The sequence below is a fragment of the Heterocephalus glaber genome, unplaced genomic scaffold, assembly GCF_053883595.1.
Source record: "Heterocephalus glaber isolate CG9 unplaced genomic scaffold, H.glaber_assembly_v1.0 deba00001509, whole genome shotgun sequence".
Taxonomy (NCBI): Eukaryota; Metazoa; Chordata; class Mammalia; order Rodentia; family Bathyergidae; genus Heterocephalus; species Heterocephalus glaber.
In genome coordinates this window covers 4,965,997-4,988,207 of record NW_028258325.1, presented here as the reverse complement: position 1 = coordinate 4,988,207, position 22,211 = coordinate 4,965,997, and the positions used below count along the sequence as shown (strand labels likewise).

General features: G+C 51.4%; 1 long non-coding RNA gene across 3 annotated transcripts in view; it reads left to right on the top strand.

The window, feature by feature from the left end:
• LOC106009596 (uncharacterized) overlaps positions 1–22,211 on the top strand; it is a 101,495-nt gene that overhangs the window by 74,905 nt on the left and 4,379 nt on the right. For all 3 annotated transcript variants that reach the window (XR_015441263.1, XR_015441264.1, XR_015441261.1), the window contains 3 exons: positions 14,199–14,329; positions 17,557–17,823; positions 18,167–18,267. This is a non-coding gene — a long non-coding RNA (uncharacterized LOC106009596). The remainder of the gene's footprint in view (positions 1–14,198; positions 14,330–17,556; positions 17,824–18,166; positions 18,268–22,211) is intronic.

The following is a 22,211-nucleotide window of genomic DNA, read 5'->3' as shown; positions in this document are numbered from 1 at the left end:
CAAGGCCCTCCCCACTGTGTCTCTGGGTCCCAAGCTGTTCTTCTCACAAGGTGTGAAGGGGTCGGGCCACCCTCACAGCCTCCCGCCTCACTGTAACTGAAAAGGCCCCATCCCTTCGGGACTTTGGTTAACTTCGGGATGGGAATTTGCAGAGGGGGCAGGTGGGGTAACAGGATTCAGCCCATAAACGCTTTCACACTGCTGTCTGATCCACACGGCAGGGTTGGGGGCTCTGGGCTGGAGCCTCAGGCTGGGAGCTTTGGTTGGGTACTGAAATTCACACGCTTGTTCTCTCAAGTGGACCCACTTGCAATTCCCTGCTTTCTGCCAACTTTCAGATACTGGGGTCAAGGGTCCTTCTTGTCGTCCCTGCCTCTGGGGAGTCAGCAGTTGGCCAGGAGCTGGCCTCATCTGCCGCAGCAGCAGCCTGATGGGGGACACCTCCTGTTCCTGCCTGGGCCTCTGAACACCTTGTTCCTCCATGGCCCGCAGGCCAGTGGCCTTCACTCAGCCATCTGCAAAAGTCTTGCCAGGGTTCCTGTGGCTGGAGGTTCCTGTGTATAGTGGTTACCTGTGGGTTCCCCAGAACCCTGCAAGGGGAACGGAGTCTCCTTTCTCTGCACAGCATGGCTGAGGGCATGGAAGAGAGTGAGCAGGAGGCGCAGGGCCCTCTGCCACCCCACACCCCAAGGGCATGCACAGAGAGCTCAGGGCAGGGTCTGGCCACAGGAAGTGCTCATCGAACTGGAGTCTTTCCCTTCCTGGGGAAATTCAGCTTTTAGGACATCAAATGGCTGTTGTTGCTCAGGAAGGTCATCTAGCGTCCCCCTTCCCCAAAAATCCACATGGTGAAGGGCTGACCCAGCATGGGGGTGATGTGTGGAGGTGAGGCCTCTGGAGGGCTCCTTAGGGTGAAATGGCCTGAGGAAGGAAGCGCCCTCACCACAATGCCTGGAGTCCTCAGGAGAGCAGACCGGGAGTATGACGCATGAGGGGAAGCCGCGGAGCATGCAGGGAGGAGACAATTGCCCATTTCTTAGGAGCCAGCCAGCCGTGTTACAAATGAAGACCTCAGAAGTGAGAGGAAACACATCCTGAATCCCCAGCTCTGGTCTCTGGAGCCCAAGCTCTTTGCATCACTCGGCCAATTGTTGGAGCTAAATTTACCTACAGCTGCAGCCACAGAACCAATCCCTTTGCAGGGATGGCTTCCTAAATCCTGTCCAGCAGGTCCCTCCCAGCCCTCAAGCATCCATCCCCAAGGAAGCCTTTGTCTCTGGCCAGCTTGAGGGGGCCTATGGGCTTCCCCCAGCACCCTGGCTCAGGAGAATGAGCAGATCCATTCCGTCTGGGCCTTGTGATTACCCTGAAACCAGTGCTCCTGGGAGATCTGCAGGAATAAATCCTGAAGATGTTTATCCTGAAAATTCCAGGCTTAATTTACAGCCTGCTGCAAACAGCATCTTGGCGGGTCAGCCCATAGGTCCCAGTAAGCAGAGCAGCGCCTCCAGGTCTGGGGCATAAATACCTGCTGTCAGCTGGGGGGGCAGCCGGGCTCCGTGGGGTCCTGCTGGTGGCCTGGGCTCCCCGCTGCCTTCCAGCCCCTGCACAGGCCTGGAAGCTGCTCTTATCAATCTCTCAGAGATGGGATTTAAACCCAGTCAGCCCCAGACTGCACCAGGCCCTGGATTTATTGACAGCAATTTGTAGACTGTGGGGACATCCGCCAACAAACCCAATGAGAAGGGAGCTCTCTGCTTCATGCGATAAAGAGGCAGCAAGAGCTGCTCAGGCACCCAAGAGTCACTGCTGCCACAGACATGTCTGGAGCCCTGGGATTCCTCCTGGTGCCCTCTGGTCACAGAGGGAGATGCAACTGCAGGGACATGGGACAGAAGCAGCCTGGCTGGCTGGAAGCTGAGTCCTGGGGAGGGACAATGAGCAGGGCACAAAACTGCCTGTGTCTCTGTGTCTGTGCATGTGTCTTACATGGACAAGTGTGCCAGGCACACGGTAGGTTACACACTGGCAAGGGCCTCTTTTCCTGACCCAGTTTTCTATCTAGAACTCTCACTGCTAAGCACTCCAAGTGAATGTTGAATAACTGCTAGAGGCGTGTGTTAATTGACTATTCAGGGCGTCAATTTGTTTGATAAGGGCTTGGGCTTACGCTGCGCCTGCCAGGGTTGTACATGCACTGGGCTCTGGGCAATATTGTCAGCAATCCTCTCTCCCTCCCTCCCCCACCTTCCCTTTCCCTCCTGCTCCCTTTCCTTCTCTTTCATCCCAGGGCCTTCTCACTGAGCTACATCCCCAGTCCATTTTTCTTTTGTATTTTGAGACAGGATCTTGCTAAGCTGCTAAGTTGCCCATGCTGGGCTCAAATGTGCGACCTTCCTGCCTCAGCCTCGCAGTGTGCTGGGATTACCAGTGTGCACCTGGCTTCTCTGCCTTTTGAACGCTGCTCTTGGACCTGCATGGATAGTGCTGACAGGCCAGGTCTTGCGGAGAAGGGATGGAGGCCGAGCAGAAGCGGGGTCCCTTTGTTCCCAACTCAGGAGTGGCGCTCCTCACAGGACACATCTGTCACCGGTCACGTGGTCCGCTAGACTGCCAGCTCCATGCAGCAGGGTCTGCGGCCGGCTAGCTCACTCACCTCGCCCAGAGCCTCGCAGTGGGCTCTCCCTAGACATCTCCCCGCTTGACAGGCAGCATCGTGCGCAGCTGGGCGGCCTTCAGGACCCACGTGCTGGTGTCCAGCTCACCAAGGACAGCTCCCCGCCCGCCCATCCCAGCCCATCCCAGCCCACAGCACAGGACGTCGTGAGTTCTCTCCTCCACAAACCTCCCGCCTCATCGGTTCGCCGTAGGAAGGAGTCTGTACTAAGGCCCCTGCCTCCAAAGGCTGACGGAAGTGCTGGCAAAAGCGTGGGTTAGGTGGTGGTAACGCCTGTGATCCTAGAACTCTGGAGGTTGAGGCAGGAGGATCCCTAATTCGAGCCCAGCACGGATAATTTAGCAACTTGGTGAGACCTTGTCTCCAAATAAAAGAAGTAATAATTTAAAAAGACCTGGGGATGTGGCGCAGGGCAAAGGTCTTGGGGTCCAGTCGATCCCAGTAGGACAAAATCAACACGCCCCCTCATGGGCGGGGCTAGCAGTCCTCAGTGAAGAGCCCCTCCCTTTACCTCTCCACTGGCCTACACGTTCAATTCGTCGGACCACGCCCACTCCTTCCTGGACACGCCCACCGGTTCCTTAGGCGGGGCTGCTCCCCGTCATAGCCACGCCCTCTCGTGCCCGCCCTCCCTTGGAAACCACGCCCACCTTCCCGTGCCACGCCCAGCTCATCTTCCTGCTCCTGGGCGCCCACGCCCTGCGGCGCTAGGAAGCCTGCTGTCGGGTGGTGGCCAGTGCATTTCTTTCTTTGCACGCGGCATTCCCAAACCATTGCAAAGCCGGTTCAATCCGGACCCCCTCGCGGCCAAGCTGATTTGAAAATGCCGTCGCTCACTCAGGGAGGCAGCAGATTCCTAACTCTTCTTCAGCGCCTCCTGTTACTTAACCCCACCCATCATTTCCGGAACACACGCGGAGTTCGGGAAATTTAGAGAGAACATAAAATTGTAAAAAGCTGGAAAGCTACTTTCCATCTCCATCCCACTACCCAGAGGAGTGGAATTATATCTTGGCTTATTTCCCATAGTCTGTTTTTCTCTTTATCAGCTTAGTAAAGCTTTAAATATACAATTTTGTGTCTTGTCCTTGTAATTTAAAGTGGTCTTACATATTGCTTATTTCTTTAAAGCAGTTTTGAAAAATCTCAATGAATGTGGATGGTGTGGATGAACCATCATTTCTTGGCCATTTTCCGGCTTTTGGGCATTTAGGTTGTTTCCAGTAAAGAATTTGATGATAGATGTGATTGCCCTTAAATCTTTCTCTGCGTTTTGACCTATTTCCTAAGGATGGGCTGTTCTGAGTAGCTTTACAAGACACCAAGGACATCAGGATTTTTAGAAATTGTGCTGTGTGTGTGTTACCAAGTGTGAAAGATCAGTGGCACTGTGTTCACGCTTTGTGCGACCTTCACCCACACCCAGGCCCAGAACCTTTTCATCTCCCCGGCTGGACTCTGACCGACTCCGCCCCCAGCCCGGCACCCACTCCAGGGACCTCACGGGAGTGAATCTGTAAAGCATTCGCCCTTCTGTGATTGGCTGGCTCACTTGACACGATGTTCTCAAAGTTCATCTGTGTTGTAGCGCCTGCCAGGACTTCTTTCCCATTTTGTTTGCCCTTTCATCTGTCCATGGACATTTGGGCTATTGCGAATAGTGCTGCTATGGACATTGGTGTGGATCAATTTTTGAAGATTCCTGTTAAGCTTTACCACCTGGAAAAGCTGTACCAATTACATTCCCACTAGCAGTGGACGTAAGAGTGTGTACTTAACTGTATTTAGCACTTGAGTGACTCTAAAATTAAAAGACCGGTGAGTGTTGAAGTGGGAATGCTGTATTAAATTACATATAAAAATGGAAAAAGGTTTATTATATGTACCCACTCATCCACCTACCCACCCTTCTATCTACCCACCTATTCTTATTTTCCATCCACTACCCATTCATCTGCCCATCTATCCATCCACCTATTCACCCACTCATCCTTCATCCACCTACCCATCTGTTCGACAACATACCTACCTGCTCACCTATTCATCTATCCATTCCTTTGTTTACTGGTCTATCTATCACACTCATTCACCCGCCCCCAATCCATCCAATCATCCATCCATCCATCATATCATTTCTAGTTCCAACTGCCTTGGAGCTACTCACATATTTGTTTACACTATGGCAGAATAAAAGGATAAGGACATCTGTGACTCTCTCTCTTTCTCTCTCTTTCCCTCCCTCCCTCCCCCCTCATATTTATTCCTCCAGGGGCATCTAAAAAGTAACTTTAATCAGTCTCTATATCAGCCTATGTGTAGTCCCCTGCTCCCCACCCTGGGCCCCTAGTTTCTTAGCAGTTTCTTCAGTGACTCTTCAAAGAAGGCCAAACTTGCCTCTCTTCTCTCGGTCCCATGTTATCTTCATGTTATGAAGATACTTCCAGGTGTTAGGTGAACTTCCTGTGCTGCCAGTGGTTAATTCCTAGGCAAGTGGGTAGGTGGTGTGGCTGCCTGTGATCCTGGTGGCTTGGCGGCCGGGAGGCTTTTGGATTGGGGGAATTCCTAAACTCTGAACTCTCCTCTCTTGCAGATAGCATCTTGGGTCCACTGCAAAGAGAATTAGGGGACATTTACCATGATTGACAGCTAATTTTCTTTACTTACATTCCCGCTCTGTCCTTGAGTTTGTGAAGGAAGATTTGGGCTTGTATTTGTTCATTTAAATGCAAGTATAAGTGAGAGTTATATTGTATTGGGGCATTCCTATGGGAGAAAATGAAAACCATAGCATTGTACTGTATAAATTCCCTAGAAATCTCTCTCAAATAATCATAAGAGAAGAAATAATGAAAGGAAAATTTTAGAATTACATCCTTCTCTCTCCTCCTTGCTCTCTCAATTTTATTCTTCTATGTCCTATTCTTTTGGGGTTTTCAAAGTTCCTTCTTTTCTTTTCTCATTTCCTGGTCTTAAATAACATCACTGGTGATTAAGGATTCTTTACGTCCAGGATCCTACCTGTCGTAAGTCTTTCCCGGAGTCTCACTGTCCTCCCCCGATACTTGTGGCTCTGGCGCGATGAGAACTTTGTTGGCGTTTCCAGCTGGGAATCTTCATTCACAGACCTGTGGGCAGGAGAGGGTCTGCCGCCCAGTCTGGGGTGCCAGCTGGTCCTGGGGCACGTGACTTCAATCAACCTCAAGTATGAGGTCAGCAAAAGCGCCTGGGATACCTGGCCTCGAAGGTTAAAAACCCCTTGCACTGAAATGACTTCTGAATGTGCTCCGTCGTTAGGGTTCTGAAACCAAGAGGTGAAATGAAATCATAGATTATTTTGAAATATCTTTTTTTCATCAAAGATTTGAAAAAAATCTCTCTGCTGAATTCTTTAGATTCTTGGACAAAAATATTCATGCTCCCTGGGTTCCCCACACTAACTCCAACCACTTTCTGGTAGCCTCTTCTTTTCCTTAGAAACAAAAGATTTTTTCCACTGTGGAACTTAGGCAGGCACTTATGAAAAGCCGTGACTACTGAAAATACCAGAATAACCTCATTACAGTAGACGTGTTATTATCACAGGGAGACAGGGTTGCCTGTGAGAGCCCGTATCTTCCTGGGGCCCACACTGCAGAGGCTGCTTTTGGGACATTTCAGGACTTTCAGGGGATCCATACATCACTTCATAGCAATAGATCAGTGTGGCCCTGTGTCTCTTTACAGCAATGTTTTTTCACTTCTCTCACACCTCTGAAAATCCAGTGGTTCCGAAATATCTGCAACCACTCAATGTAGTTTGGTGACTGATAACAAAAGAAGAGGTTGAAGGAAATAGACTTTGCAAACTGTGGACTCGCTTCACGAGATGTGGAGAGAGACACAGTATTTGGCCTTCAGTGTCTGTGGTGGGCTTGCAGTTCTCAGGTTCTACACAAGAGGGCGCCTTGGTACCCCATTGCCCAAGACCCAGAGGTTGCCTGTAGCGGTGGGGGTAAATTCTCCTGAAAGTGTCCTCTACCAAACGCTGCTTACTCTTGGCAAAACCGCTTCTGGCCACAAAATTAAGAAAAGGGAAATTTGTATTTGTGCACATTCCTTGTTTTTCTGGTTACATAACATGCAGGGATGCCTTAGTGTCTTTTCGCTAAGACTGACAGAGGAGGAGTTCGTGCTGTCCAACTGGGGTTGTCAATTTTACAGCACGGTGCACAAAACTGTCCGGAGCTTGTCCTTCAAATGCCATCTCATCTGAAAACATTCCCGGGCACTCGGTTTCCAAGATGAACTCTGCCACTTCCCATTCTTCATCTTGACCTCATTAAAACCATGATCCATCCCATGCCCTATGCCCCAGATTTAGTTTTTGAGATAGTGATAAGCCAGCTTTTGAAGGAAAAAACTCCAATATGATTGAACTAATTCCCCTGAGATGTGGATTAATCACCCCTTCCCCACCCTTGACCTTTCAGAATTAAAAGCAAGATTTAGATCGAAAGAGGGCATCACATAGAGCCACTGTCAATATAATTTAGACTGATGAAGTGTGTGGTAGAGTATGTGGATAACAGTGTTCATGTTGGACAGATGTGAGTTCAAGTTCAGAGCTTATCCTGGGGTGACTTTGGAACGATCACTTTCAGTGCTGTGCTCAGCAAATAGGTACTAAGTGCTTAGAATATGCAAGGCACCTGGGGTCCAATGATGAGGAAAACCAAACAGGGCCCCCTTTCCAGGGTCAATAGTCCAGGGAAAGAAGTAGATGTTGATCAGAGTCAGCGACATATGTGTAAATTCATGTTTGGGGTAAGTATTGCAGTGGCCGTTACTAGTGCTGTTCTTGAGTTTGGTCTTCCAATCCCTTCCTGGACACACAGTACGTCTGCACTTCCCACTCCCCCTTTGAAGCTAGAGCACTAAGGTCCTTACAAGCCAATGCACAATTGTCACCTCCCCTTCCCACTGCCGCCATGCATGTGGACGTGCATGTCAGGAGGGAACCTCTGTGAGTCCTGCACCCCAGAGGAACTCTGATGAAGTATCCCTCCTCCCTCCACCTCCCTAAACTCCCAGCATCGCTCAGTAAACAGGGAGCAGGAGGGAGAAATGGACCTGTGTTAAACTGGTGGAATTTGAGGCTTGTTTGTTACTGCAGCAGAGCCTGTCTTGTCCTGACTATATGTCCACACAGGCAGAGAGGCACTTGAGGCTATAAAAGGTGTCATAGGAGGTGGGGTGGGGAGGTTAGAGAATGTCTGTGGCTGTGTGACAGCTGAGCTGAGGTCTAAAAATGTAGGGAGAGGTCCTGGGGGAAGAACATTCCACACTGCAGACTTGCAGGCAGAGGTGTAGATGGAGAGGCCTGGGAGGGGCTTAACCTCTCAGCACTAATTGGCACACAGGGCCCAGGGACTGTTGGGAGGAGGGCAGTAGTAGGGGAAGGCACCCAGCATGCAGCCTGACATGCAGTAGGTGCTCAGTGCAGACCAACAGCTCACAACATGTGCCAGCTATTGCATAAATGCATTACCATCTCATTTAATCCCCATGGCCCCAAGATTTAGGGATGATTATTATCCAGACTAGTACCTGGGGAACAGAGAGGTCAGGTCACTTCCCAAGGACACTCAGCCAGTGAGTGGCAAAGCTTGGGTTTGAACTCAGAGTCTGTGCATCCAGCCACTCTGCTGCCCTGGCTCTCCTTGTTATTGTTTTTGTTATTATTATAGTATAGTCATAAAGGCAAGGAGCCTTTCTTCCCGATTGGGCCACACCAGGACCGCTGATTACCAGTGTAGAGTCCTGAGTGCTATCGTACAACCACTTTCAGGGCTCTCGGTATCCTGTATCGGCTAACTAGTGCTTGATAATGCTGTGTAACAATCCCAGGGCTCCAGGGCATCGACAGTCAACTGTTCGTCCTCATGGGGGCAGGGGGCATCTGAGCAGAATGTCCAGGCCAGGCTCAGCTGGCTGGTCTGCTTCAAGCCATGATGCCAGCTGACATGGGCCAGGTGGCTCTGTCCTGTGGGTAGTCATTGTTGGACATTGCTGAGGGAACGGTACTGCTTGGGGACTTTCTTCTCAGGGTGGTGGCAGAACTGCACACAGAACAAGCGGAGGCTACCGCACATCTTCAGGTATTGGCCAGGAACTGGTGGGTGACTTCCTAAAGGCAGTGGGGCTGGGAACTGCAGAGCCTGGATCCCTGCCAGACTCCAGGGCTGCACAGTTCTCCAGGACATCGTACCATTGTGCTTAAGCAGAGCCATGGCTCCCAGAGAGGCATCCACCATAGGAGTGGCTGGAGCTGATGACTTTACCCACATGTATGTGTATATGTGTTTCTGTGAAATTGCTGGGTGTGTAAATATCAAGGGTTATATGACCAGGGGGAGCCAGGAGAGGTGCTATGATTGCAGCATGGTCTTTGGAGTCTGGATTGTGGTGGTTAGGGTGAGGTGTCAACTTGATTAGCTTTGTGATCTCTCTGGGGATTAGTGGGGCACACTGTTGGGTACATCTCGGTGGACATGGAGGGGTGACTTTGGGGTCTGTATCTGGTCCCTACCCCTTCCTCTCTGGCACTGTTTCCCTGCTCTGCTTCCTGGCCGCCATGAACTAAGCAGCTTTGTTCCACAGTGCTCTTCCGCCATGTTCCTGACCCAGCTGACTATGGACTGAATCCCCTGAAGCTGTGACCCAAATTAATCCTGTCCCTGTTTAAGTTATAGGTGCTAGGCGCTGTGTCCCAGCAATGAGAAAGCTGACTAAAACAGAGTCTAAAGCTCTTGTTTGGGACTAGGATGTGGCTTGGTGGTAAAGTCCTTGCCTAGCATGGACAAGGCCCTGGGTTCCATTCCTAGCACCATAAAATAAACAAATGAATAAGCAACATTGAAAAAAAAAAGAAAAACACAAGCTTCTGACCCTTTATTGGGTCTAGGAGACTGGGTTGTGATCACAGGCTGAGAAATTTGATCTTGGCCTGGTGACTGCAGCAAGTCTGCGGGCCTGAGCACCCTATGCTGATTCCACTGACGTCTTACATTCCTTGACAGGTTTACTCTCGCAGTAGAAAAAGGTACTTTGTCTTTTTTTTAAGTTTTACATTTTTAATTTCTATTGTTTCTTAAGAGCCATAGTTTCACTGGCCGAGAAGTCTTGGCAGATAACTTCCCCTGAGTGGGCCTGTGCACAGAATGGGCATGGCGTGTCTGTCCACCCCTCGGGCACGGTGTGGAGATGTGGCCCGGTGGTCGGTGACAGTGTGAGTGCACCAGGTGGCGTAAGCAATGGGAATTCATCATCTCACAGTACTGGAGGCTGGAAGTCCACGATCCAGGTGCCGAGGTGCTTCTCCTGAGGCCCCACTCCTTGGCTTGCAGATGCCTCCTGGGCTCGCCTTCTTTGAGTGTCTGTGTCCTGACCACCTCTTTTCATGAGGAGCCCACGCCTCATCCTAACAATCCCGAAAACATCCCAGTCTCCAAATGCAGGTGTGTTCTGAGGGGCTGGGCCTTAGGGCTGTAGCACATGAATTTGGGGGGACACAGTTCAGCCCTTGCAGCAGCTCTGGAAGCCCCCCGCCAGTCGCTGTGTCCTGCGCGGCTCCCTACAGGAAGGCAGGTGGTTGCTCTGTGCCCTGAGGACATTTGAGGGAGCCATGCAGCTTTGAGAGAGGCAGCCTGTGTGCAGCTCATTGTCCGAGGTGGGGTTGGCATCCTGTCTCTTGTTCTGCTGCAGCGTGCTCCTCTGGACACTCCAGGTGGAAGGGACCTGTGGGGTCAGGTCAGTGGCCTAGGTGAAGGGAGGTGGTGAGCTGTTGGTCCCTTTGTGACCCATTAAGGCAGCTGACTCCCTGCTGCCGGGCGAGGCTCCCAGCCATGCCTGCTGTGGGGATGGGGCAGGCGGGAGAATGAAGGGATGGGGTGGAGGGCTGGGCTGCAGGCCTTGTAAGTCCTCAGGCCTCTGCTGCCCGCTCTGCTACTTCCCTGTGAGGCACCTCGAGGGCCCAGGAGTGTCTACCCCCTCTTTAAAAACTAAACCTCTTTGTGAAAATAGCTGGCAAGGATGCCGGCTCCTTTATGTCTTCATTCTGGGTGTTCACTAGAGGCCAGGGAGGGAGGTGGGTGAGGGCAGACACCTGTAGTTCCAGCACTCTGGGAGGCTGGGGCAGGAGGATGGCAAGTTTGAGTCCAGCCTGGGCAGTTTAGTGACTTAGCGAGACCCTGTCTCGGATAAAAAATAAAAAAGGGCTGGGGATGGAGCTCAGTGCAAAGCCTGGGTTCAGTCCTCAGGACTGCCAAAAACCAAAACCAAAACCAAAACCAAAAACCAAACCAAAACCAAACCAAAACAAAAAAAAAAAACCCCAAGGCTGGGGTGGGCCATCCAGCAGCTTATTATCAATTTCCTGTTTATAGAGCAGCTTTTTGTTTTCTTTCTGGAACTTTCTTTCTTTGTGGTACTAGGGATTGAACCCAGGGCCTTTGCACTGAGCCACATCCCAGCACTTTTTTGTTCTTAAATTTTAAAGCAAGGTCTTGCTAAGTCACTGAATTGCCCAGCCTGGGCTTGGACTCTTGATCCTCCTGCCCCAGCCTCCCAGAGTGCTGAGACCACGGGTGTGTGCTGCCACCCCTGGCTTCCCCCTAGCATTTGGGGCCAGTTACTTTAACTCTCCTCTGCCTCAATTCCCTCATCTACAAAGCATGTAGAGCAGATCCTGGCACAAGATAACACATGTTAACCGCAGCCACCTCTTCAAAGCCCCAGGTTCCAATACAGCCACACATGGTGAGGTGTGCACACGGATTGGGAGGGGACACAGTCAGTGCGTAGCAGGATGGATTCTGGGCTCTTTCACTCCCTCACTGCCCCATCCCCACCCCGTTTTGCTAAGCCTCGCTTGTATTGTGGGTGCTGGCCAGCTGTATCAGCAGCTGTGGAGAGAGAGGACGAGACAGGACAATGGAAAGGGTTCTTCAAACAACAGAGCACTGTTGAAACAGGAGGGCAGAAAACATAAACCTCATAACCCACTGGGGCGAGGACCAGGGCTGCCGTGGAGGGTCGCGAATTGGCTGGCTCGATTGGAAAGGCACTGAAAGTGCTGGCCTCCTCCGGGTTGTGTCTCCCCTCACCGCTTCTCTCCGTTGCCCTCCCTCCTTCGGGAAGCCTCCCTGGATTTTCCTAGGCACAGAGTTGCCTTGTTTCCCCACAGCCTCTGGGTCCCTATGAGCTCCAGGACGCCTGGGACGAGGGCGGTGCGGAACCAGCCTGGCTTCCCAGGCTGTCGCAGGCCAGAGCCCTGGGGTGGGGGGTGGGGGGTGGCCCTGGCTGGCTGCCGGGGGCTCAGCATTCTGCAGGCGCAGGCAGAGTGTGCGGCCTGGGATTGGTTAGGCAGCTACTCCAATGCACCCCTCCTCTGCCCTCCTTTTCTTCTTTTCTCATTTCTGAACATCCATCCCCCTCTTGGATCTCAGTGTAGCAGCTCCCCCCTCCCCTTTGCCCTGGCTAGAAAATCCGGAAGATTTGAGAACAGCACGTATAAAATATAAAGCTGTGATTCTATGACTCGTGTGCTTTCCTCGAGGCAAAGCTCCCTCTACCTTTCCCTCTGCATATGTTGCTATGCAGTTTTCTATTTTTTCCCTTCAGTACTGTGGATCGAACCCAAGGTCTTTGCACTGAGCTACATCCCCAGCCCATTTTAAAACAATTTTTATTTTTTTTAAATTTTAAGTCAGTGTCTCACTGAGTCACCAAATTAGTCCTGACCTTAGCCTGGGGCTCCCCTGTTCCCAGCTGCTGCTCACCTGCATCGCGCTCCAGCCTCTCCCTCTTTGCTTTGGTCCAAAGCAGCCCTCCAGGGTGGCCAGTGCCTTCGGCCGGGCTGTGGAGTCATCATGCTGCTGGACAAGGACAGCACATCAGCGAGTGTGAGGTGCCCTGGCCGGCGGGACTCCCCTGCACCAGGGCAGTCGGGCCCCTGTTTGGCTGTGGAGCGACAAGCTTTCGAGAGCCCAGTGGCCTTGGCAGCTGGCCGGGGTCCAGACAGTGGTGGGCACTGCTCTAAGAGCTCCTCGGGATCACAACCCGGCTGTACTTCTTCCTGGGCGCGTGGTCCACTCAGTGCTGCTTGTGTAGCCCCCTCAGCCCTAGAAGCCTTTAGGGAGGAGCCCAGCGGGAGGGTCCCTGCTGTTTCCTTAGTGTACGCAGCAGACTTTCAGTGGCACCTGAGCCCCAGGGTGGCATTGGGAAACCTTTGCCCTGGTGCTCATCACCTGTCCCCCACCCATTCACCTGAAGGACAGAATGGCCCGGCATGTTCTTTTGAGGAACAAAGAAGTCAAGTGGCTTTCTTTAGATTGCACAGCTTGGTAACAGCAGAAGAACAGAAAGACCCCAAGCGTTCTAGTGTCTGGGCTGTTCAGAAGCACTTCGGAGTCAAGAGAGGGGAGGGCTCGCCTGAGCCCAGCTGGCTGCCTCGTTGGGGATTCCTGAGACCAAGATGGAATGAGGTGGCACTGTGTGTAGCTCAGGCCAGGCATGAGGTGTCCCCTGTCTTCCTGGACCCCAAAGTGTGGAAGAGGTACCATGGGGAGTTTAATCAATGTTCTCTGCTTCAAGTTAAGCAAGTAATTAATAATGTTGAAATCTTAAAGGGGGGTGAGGCATAGTAAAAAGTGCTAGGATCCATCAGCTCTGGGTCTGATTACTGTATGGTCTTGAGTCAATCACTTCCCTCTTCAGGCCTCTGGCCACTTGAGGTGGGGGATGTAGCTGATCAGCTCCTTGGAGTTCTGAAATTCTGCCCATCCATTCAGCTTCCTTCTCATTCATCCATCCATCCATGTACTCCCGTGACCTCAGAACCTATTATGGTGTTAGGGTTTAGACCTGAGTTGTACCCCAAAGCCTTGCATGTTTGGAAGGTGATTGGATCATGGGGTTACTATACTCACCAGTGGACTAATCCACTGACAGCTGACTTCCTGTTAGGAAGTGGAGTCTGAACGGAAGAAGTGACCACCGGAGGCATGGCCTGGAAGGCTGCCTCTCTTTCCCTGGCTCTTCCCTTGTCTCCCTGCTTTCTGGCTGATATGGGGTAAGCAGCTTTTTATGGCCATGCTCTTCCACCATGGCATACAGCCAGCCAACCATGGACTGAACCTTCTGAAATCACAAGCCCCAAAAAACCTCCTCTCTTTAGGGTTTGGCCTTGGCCACTTTGTCCCGGTGACAGAAAAGCTCACTAATACAAGACGCTTCCTGCTTCTGTGAGCTTAGACCACAGGGCTGTAAGTGAAGACATCCTCCTGCATTACTCCGTGTCTCGTGCCAGGATTCCCACTCCTCACAAACTTTTTCATACCTAATGCAGTGACAGTCCTGGAGCCAGGACTTCCTACAGCTGCTTAATAAAGGAGGGGACTGAGGCTCTGAGAGTCAGACAGCTTAGCCCAGGGCCTCCTCTGGGACACCCGCCTGACCACTGCCCTCCTGTCTCCTACTGCAGTTCCGAGGACTGCTTCAGATCCTCACCCTGCATCTTGGAAAGTTACCTACCCTTCAGCCTCCATTTCCCCAGCTGTAGATGGGACGTAAGAGATGGCCCCTACTGCACAGGACTGCTGTGGGCTTCATATGGTAAGATGCACTGGAGTGGTGGGCAGTGAACACACAAGTATCAGACATCATCAGTATTATAGCTGTTGTATGTCATCTGCTAACCAGACAGATGCAGATGACTTTTAGAATGAGGACTCTTTTGATTGCACGGTAAGTACTGGATGGATGGATGGATGGATGGATGGATGGAGGGATGGATGGATGGGTGGATAGGTGGATGGATGGAGGACACTCTCAAGGCCATAGTCAAGGCTAGCATGTCAAGAGTGGTCCAAAATGTGCACTTGGAGCCCCATCTCCTGACATGGGAGCTGGGCCCTCGGGCCACAATTAATATTTTTACCCCCCAGGGCAGATGTCAAGCCTTGTTACCCTGGTGAGTCCAGGAGCTGGGATTTGTGTAATCTTGTTTTTGCTCCTGCTGGCCTCCCACAGCGCCATTGTGAAGGGCTGAGGCCCATCAGATCCCTGCCCAGGCAGAGGCCATGCATTGCTGAGCTGAGTGCTCACAAGAGGGCCCACTCCCAAAATCACAGAGACACATTTGAGCACGTGGTGGAACTCTCAAAGCCATGCAGAGCTGATGAGGAGAAGGGACTCTGGTCCAGAATGTCTCCACCTGCCAGCAACTGTCCACCACCACAGGCCCATCTTGGGGATGAGGTGTGGAGACACCTTTCAGGGAGACTTCAGAGACATTCAGGGTCACCTGGAACCCCAGAGGATGGAGCAGCAAGAGGTCATGGAGGGGCACTGAGACTGGGTCCACACTGGAAGTGATCAGGCTCCCTGAGTTCTTAGTCAGGTTTTTTGCCCTGCGAGTCATTTTCTCATCTGTCACCTGCTGAAGTAGGGGGAAGGGAATGATGATGGAGGATGCACATCACTCGTTCCTGTAGCTTTTGACACTGGATGCCAGGCCTGGGATTGGACAGTGGCAGGACAGCTGGGGGTGGCTCTTCCAGTCCAGTTGGAGTGACAGGCAATGAGTTATGTGATGATTTGAACAGTGGCCCATGCTTTGCACCAGGAGGGAGTACGTATGGGGGCCTGGGAGGGCCAATTCAGTGGGGGACACCCACCTTAGCGGTGCCGAGTTGTCCCGAGGAAGGTCATTTCTAGCAGAAGCCGACCTGCAGGTTGAGGGCAGTTTGCCCCCAACCTGGTAAGAGTCAGGCCCAGGCCCAACTGGGTGGTGCTATGTCAGAGGAGCAGCCTGTGCCAGGGCCTTGGGGCGCTGGGAGTGACAGGATCCTGGAGTGAAGGTGTCAGGGAGCAGCTGAGGAGCAGCTGAGGGGACTCTGAAGCCACTTCCCCACACCATTTCAGGAGTGTTCTCAGGATGCAGCTCTAGTTACAAATCACATCTTCCTGATAAAACTCATCACTGTTTATCTTGATGGATTACTCGACTGTCAATGTCCCCGGGGCTGTAGGATGCAGGTGTTTGCAAGCCATCCTTTCATTTCTCTGCAAGGCTGTGATGTTAAAACCAGACACGCTGTGCGGAAACACAAGCAACATGTGGTCCTGGTGCGTTCCGTGTCCTCATGGGCTAAATCAGAGTCTGGTGGGGAGGAGAGGGATGATCAGGCGGGGGTCTTCCCACTGCGGCACTGGGTCTTAGTCACTTTCTCCTTGCCAGGATCCAGAACCCAACACCCACAACTTAAAGGAGCAGAGGTTTGTTTTGGCTCACATTTCAGTCCACAGTTGGCCGGCTGCAAGGCAGGATGGCAAGACACAGGGGCCTGGCGGAGGAGAGCTGCTCACGGCATGGGGGACAGGAAGCAGAGAGAAAGGGGAGGAGCCAGGAGGGAGATGCACCCCAGTGACAGCATTCCCATGATCCAATCACCTTCCCACCTATGAGCAAATGCGGCTTTGGGGGGACATCGAGATATAAACTGTAACACACTGGGAGCCGGAATCATCTCCCCCTCTTGAGCATGCAGTGCTGCTCATTGACTGGAGGGAGGTTTCTTCTGCCAGGCCCAGTGCTGCCGGCACCCTTAGGAGCCCCACGTGCTTGGGGCTGTGATGACCTCCCACTCGCAGGTGAGGGAACTGGGAATGTTAAAGACACTGCTGAGGGGCACCCTGAGAGTTACAGGATTGGAACCCAGGTCTCCAGCCTCAGGCACTCTCGCAGGTCCGCAGAGTGGTGTAATGATTTAGGACCTTCTCCAAGACCCTGGGCCGCTGGCATTAGAGTGAGCACTTGGCTGATGATTTCATTTCCAAAACTTCCAGCAGCAAAGATCAATTCATGCTCAGAGTCAGTCTGGTTTTGATACCCAGATTAAAATTGTAGCCTGGACAACCTGGCTCGCCCTGTTAGTTTCACAACCTCTTCCATCTTTTGCTTCTCAAGATCAGGTGGCATATACTGTGCCCTTTGGCAGCTCAGAGGGCATCTGCTGTTTTGGGTGTGACTTCTGGGCCTCAGACCCAGCGGTCTGTCTGTCTCCCCTCTGCTGCGTGCATGGCTCAGGCTGCAGGGCCCGCTCTGCTCAGAATCAGCCCTTTCCACCGTGGCTAAATGCACATCCACATCAGTAGGAAGGAGGCCCGGGGGCCCGTTTGATCTCAGTAGAAAGCTGGCCCAGGCTGGCATTTTGACATTTGGAAACAGTGAATACAATTACCCATCTGTGGACCAAAAGGGCTTTTCCCCCTTTGAGGAACTGAAGGTATTTTGCCCATGGTAGAGTTTCTCTCTGAGAGGCCCCTTCTGACTTTAGTGGTGTGGAGAATCCTCCACCAGTTTTAATTCAAAAAAGGGCATGGCACGTCCAGGCAGGGAGGAGCATCGTGCCCCCGGCCCCTCTCCCTCTGAAGCTGGTGTGGGGCAGGGAGAGACATCGCAGCCCTTTACGGCGAGCTCAGCACTTTGCAGCCCTCCCCTCCTTCATTCTCACCTCGGCCCTGCGAAGACACAGGCTCACTTCCTCACTGACAACGAGGACCCTGAGGTCAGAGGGCCTGTGACTGCCTGAGGTCTGCCAGCAGGGCAGTGGCAGAGCTGAGATGTGCACGCAGGTTTCTTGGCATCAAATCCAGTTCTTTTCCCACTTGCTGTATCCCTCAAAAGTGTGTGTTGAAATCATAGCTCTGAATACCCCAGAAAGCAATTCTATTGAGAAGGGGTTTGCTGCGGATATAATGAGTTAAGATCAAGTCAACCTGGGGTAGGATGGGTCCAAAATCCAATGACTGGTACAAAAATCCTTATTTTATAACAGGATGCCATATGGGAAGAGCAGACACATACTAAGACACGAGGAAGAGATGGCCATCGACACTGAGGGACATCTGAGGCCACCTGAGGCTGAAGAGAGCCCCAGAGCGACCCTCCGCACAATTCCTCAGAAGGAAACAGGGCTAATTCCAGACTCTCGGACTCCAGAGCTGGGACAAAATACTTTTCCAGTGTTTAATTCCTCTAGTGCAGGATACCTTCTTACAGTGGCCCCAGCAGAGCATCATACACCACTCATCATCAGCGTAAAGTAAGTTGTGTGAGAGGGGAGCAATTTGTTGAGTGCATGATGGTAGAAGTTATAGAGATGGATTCTGTTGCCTCTGTCTTGTGCATATTGCAGCAGAGATGGCTAACTGTCCTTAAGTATATATTGCCCTCCTTTTATACACCAAAACACACTCTGTTAGAGATCCAGATGGCCCACAAGAGGCTCGTGTGATCGTAGGTGGGGCTTTTGGGAGGTGATGGATTATGGAGGCTTAGAGCTCACTTGCTGTTAGATGGTGGGGTCTGGTCAGGAAAGGGGGTTCTGGGGGCATGATCTGGAAGGGCTTAGCTCCCTCTTCAGCTTCTGCCTTGGTCCCAATCAGCTTCCCTGCTGCCAGCTGTCTTCCGCCATGCTGTCCTGACTTGGAGCCAGTAGACTATGAACTGCAATGTGAGCCAAAAGAAACTTTCCCTCCTTTATGGCGTGAGTATTGGGCATTGTATCAGCAATAAGGAAAGTAACTAACATGCCGATTTTGAGAGCCAGAGACAGCGCTTCCCAGCTCCCCTTGCAGGTAGGCATCCCGCTGACTGTTCTCGCTGGTGGATGGAACGTGAGGTGCGCCATTCTGCAGTGCTTCCAAGTGCAGATTGGTTCTCTCCAATCTTGCTCTTTCCCCTGGTTGCAGGCTGCAGTGTGGTCATGGGTAGCCATGGATGCTTGACTTTTACTATCAGGCACTGCACAACAGGATAGGAGGAATTGGGGACCTGGGAGACCTTGTGGGGCAGAGATCCTGGGGCCCCTGAGCTGCCTCCTTTCCTCTGGACTGTCATGGGATGGAGAAGCTCCCATCTTCTTTGAACCACTATGTTTCAGGAAACTTGGGCTATAGTAGTTTAACCCACAGATGCTGTTTGCCTTCTGTTGCTTTTAGAGATGGTCATGTGTAAGCCTGAAGGCAGAAGTTTCCTCTCAGATTACCTGTTTTACTGAAATGTATTGGGGTACAATACACTACAATTCTAAGTGTGCACTTGGATAGGTTTTGACACATGTATATACCTGCAAAACACGCATATAGCACTTCTTGAACTTAGAGCACTGGCAAGGGCTGGAGGGTTTGATTTTGATTGTATCGGTAGAGTAGGTAGAGGGCTCTGGAGAGGCTGTGATGCTCCTCTATTCCTGGGCTTGGCTGGGGGCTGGATGGAGACCCCACAGCCTGTGCCCTTGACTTTCTACCTCTATTACGAGTTCATCTGTCCAGAGTGTGCAGGGCTTGAGGCTCTACTTGAGACTCCTGGTTCAAAGACAAAAGACTGTGTGACAGTTAAGCTGGATTGTCAAGTTGACTCACTTCAGAGCCACCTGGGGATTAGTAGTGCACACTCCTGGGCGTGTCTGGTTGGGTCACAGAGGCTTGACATCAGGTACTATATCCAAACCCTCACTCTTTCATCTCCAGAACTGTTCATTTGCTCAGCCACCATGAAGTAAGCATCTTTGCTCTACTACAGCCTTCTGCCATGATATTTCTGCCTTGGAGTCAACTGACCATGGACTGAATCTCCCAAAACCATGAACCAAATTAAACTTCTTTAAGTTGTGGGTGTCAAATATTTGGACCCAGTGATGACAAACTGTGTAATACATTGTATTACTGACAGCAGTAGCAGCATTTTCCTGTGTGGTTCCCCAAGCTCCCATTGCCATAGGGTTACTGATGAGGGGCGGGGGTGCCTGTATGCACAGCAGGCTAGTTCCAGGAGAGGAACTCTGAGCTTAGGGAAGTGAAGTCTTCTGTCCTGGGAAATGTTGGCTTTTTCTTTGTGCTGAAAGGAAATCTGATCTCTATCTTCCAAAGCCTGTAAGTCAATCTGCCCTTGGTTCTGGGAGACAATCTTATCTCCTAAGGCTGTGTGACCAACATCACTGACACAATTGTCTGGAATAATGAGATGTCACCCCCCCCCCTTTTGAGATAATCAGGAAGAGTGTCTCCCAAAAATATATTACAGAGGGGTCTGAATTAGAGTTGAAACCTCTAACATGGAGGAAAAACTAGTGTTGAGGACACAGTGACGAGGTGCCAGAGTGTCCTCTTCCACCAAAGCTGCAGGTTATTAGGACAAGGTCCTAGAAGGAAAGGGTGCATACTCAGAACAGCTGAAGGACTGTTTTCAAAATAGGTCTAAGGAAATCAGTGAGCTGTGACAAAGCATCCTGAGACTAGCCATCCTGAAAGATCTTATTCCTTGACCTCGAGGGCCCTCGAGGGCCAGGGAAGGAGGAGTTACCGGACCCAATGACAGCTGTTGCCAAAGCTCTGAAAGGGTCCTACATTAGTCACTTTCCTATCACTAGGACAAATACACAGCACTTTAAAGGAGGAGAGATTTATTTTGGCTCACAGTTTCAGGGGCTTCAATTCATGGTTGGTCGGCTCCAGGGAAGAAATGGTAAGGGAGAAGTGTATGGAGGAGAAAAGCTACTCACCTCATGTCAGCCAAGAAGTAGAGAGAGAAGGGAAGAATCAGGCACCGGAAAACACCCTTATAGGTCACATCCTACTTCCTGTAGCACATTCAGCTATGAAATCATCAATGGATGAATCCACAGATAAATACAGCATTCACATGATCCAGTCACCTTCCAAACACATGAGACTTTGAGGGGGACATTTTAGATCCAAACCATAACAAGGCCACTTGGCATGAGCCATGTCCTTCCATGGAAAAGCACAGCTTTTTCCAGGGGAGGGGGGACTCCCTCTTCCTCTCCCCTGTGTCTTTTGCTGCCACTTCCTTTTATCTATTAACCCAGCTGGGAGCCTGAAGTCATAGGAGATTGACTGGTGCCCACAAGGGTCTCCTCCTGGCACCTGGTGGGTGACAGACCTAAGGAGCATGTCTGGAGGGGCCAGCAAAGCCCATAGAGCACCCGGGTCGGATGACATAGCATTTAGAGGCAAAAGTGGTCCCTTATCCCCAGGGTACACTGGGGCTTTGACCTCTCAAGGAGAAAGCTCAAGGGAAAGTGGAAGGAACAACAAGAAGTCATTAGCCCCTTTAGAAATGGCCCTTTATCCTTACCTTATCTCCTCTCCCTCTTACCTTATCTCCTCTCCCTCCCTCCTTCCTTGCTTCCTTCCTTCCTTCCTTTCTGGTGCCGGGGATTGAATCCAGGAACCTCACACAGGCCCTTTTCATTTTTTATTTTGAAGGTCTAAATTGCTGAGGCTGATTTTAAGCTGGTGATCCTCCTGCCTCAGCCTCCTGAGTAGCTGGGATTACAGGTGTGCACCATCATGGCCAATTTTCTTTTCCCTTTCTCGGTGGAACTCTGCTTTGTTAATTCTGACACCTGCCTGGGACTGAGTCCTGTGAACGGCCATATTGGTGGGCTTGTCTAGAACTCAGGGCTTGAGGGGGTTCCTTGAGGACAGGGTTCCCAGTACCAGGACACAGATGGGGCTGGGGAACATCCTGAGAGGACTCTCTGGAGAGTTTGGAAAGCCCCACACTGGGGCCTCATACTTGGGAGCTGAGGCTTGGAGATCTGGAAATGTGAATTCTAAGGAAGGCCTGAAGGGTGCTCAGGGCAGACTCCGTCCTGCGCCTTCTCTGGGGACAGGAGGGAGCCCAGGCTCTGGCCACGCTTCCGTGTGGCTTCCCTAACCACAGTATTAACTTTATTTTCTACAAAGAAAACAAGGAGAAAAACCGATTCTTCTGATTAGCAGGGAAGTGGTCCAACTGGCTACACTTGAATTACACCCTCTGAATATTAAACTCAGACTTCTTTAGTTCTCATTTATTTTATTGGATTTTATGGAGATATTTTAAAAGAGGAAGGTGGGAGGTGGAGAGGGAAGGCTGCAGCACAAATGGTGTTTCCAGAAGTCTCCAGCAGACACAAGAGAGTCCTTAGCCAAGTCAAAGCTTCCGGGTTCCTGCTTTCCAGCAAGCTGGGGAGTCTGCTGAACTCAGATTCCTGGCTGCTGGTTTCCTTTCAGCAGCTTCTTCCCCACGGTGGTGATGTGCTTCTCTGTGATCTGAATTCTCAGCGCCCTGGACAAAGTCCACAGGCACTCACGTTTCCCACCGCTCTAAAAGCACTGTGATTTTCAATAAATAACCCACAGCTGAAGCACAACATTTTGTTTTGATTTGTCACAAAGCATTTCCCAGCATCTTTGTCCTGATCCGAGGTGAGCACATCTCAGCTGCAGAGTAGAGTCCAAGCTGACTGCAGTGCTCGGGACCTGGGCTCCACTTGGTGAGTGGCTTCAGGGCCTGGCAGGTGACCCTAGCTACGAGTCTCCAGAAAAGTCAATATGGGGGAAGCTCCTCCCAAAGAAGTAACAGTGCGGGTGGCCATTGCGATCTACCTAGCCTGGGCACACCTGGTGGGATGGCAGGGAC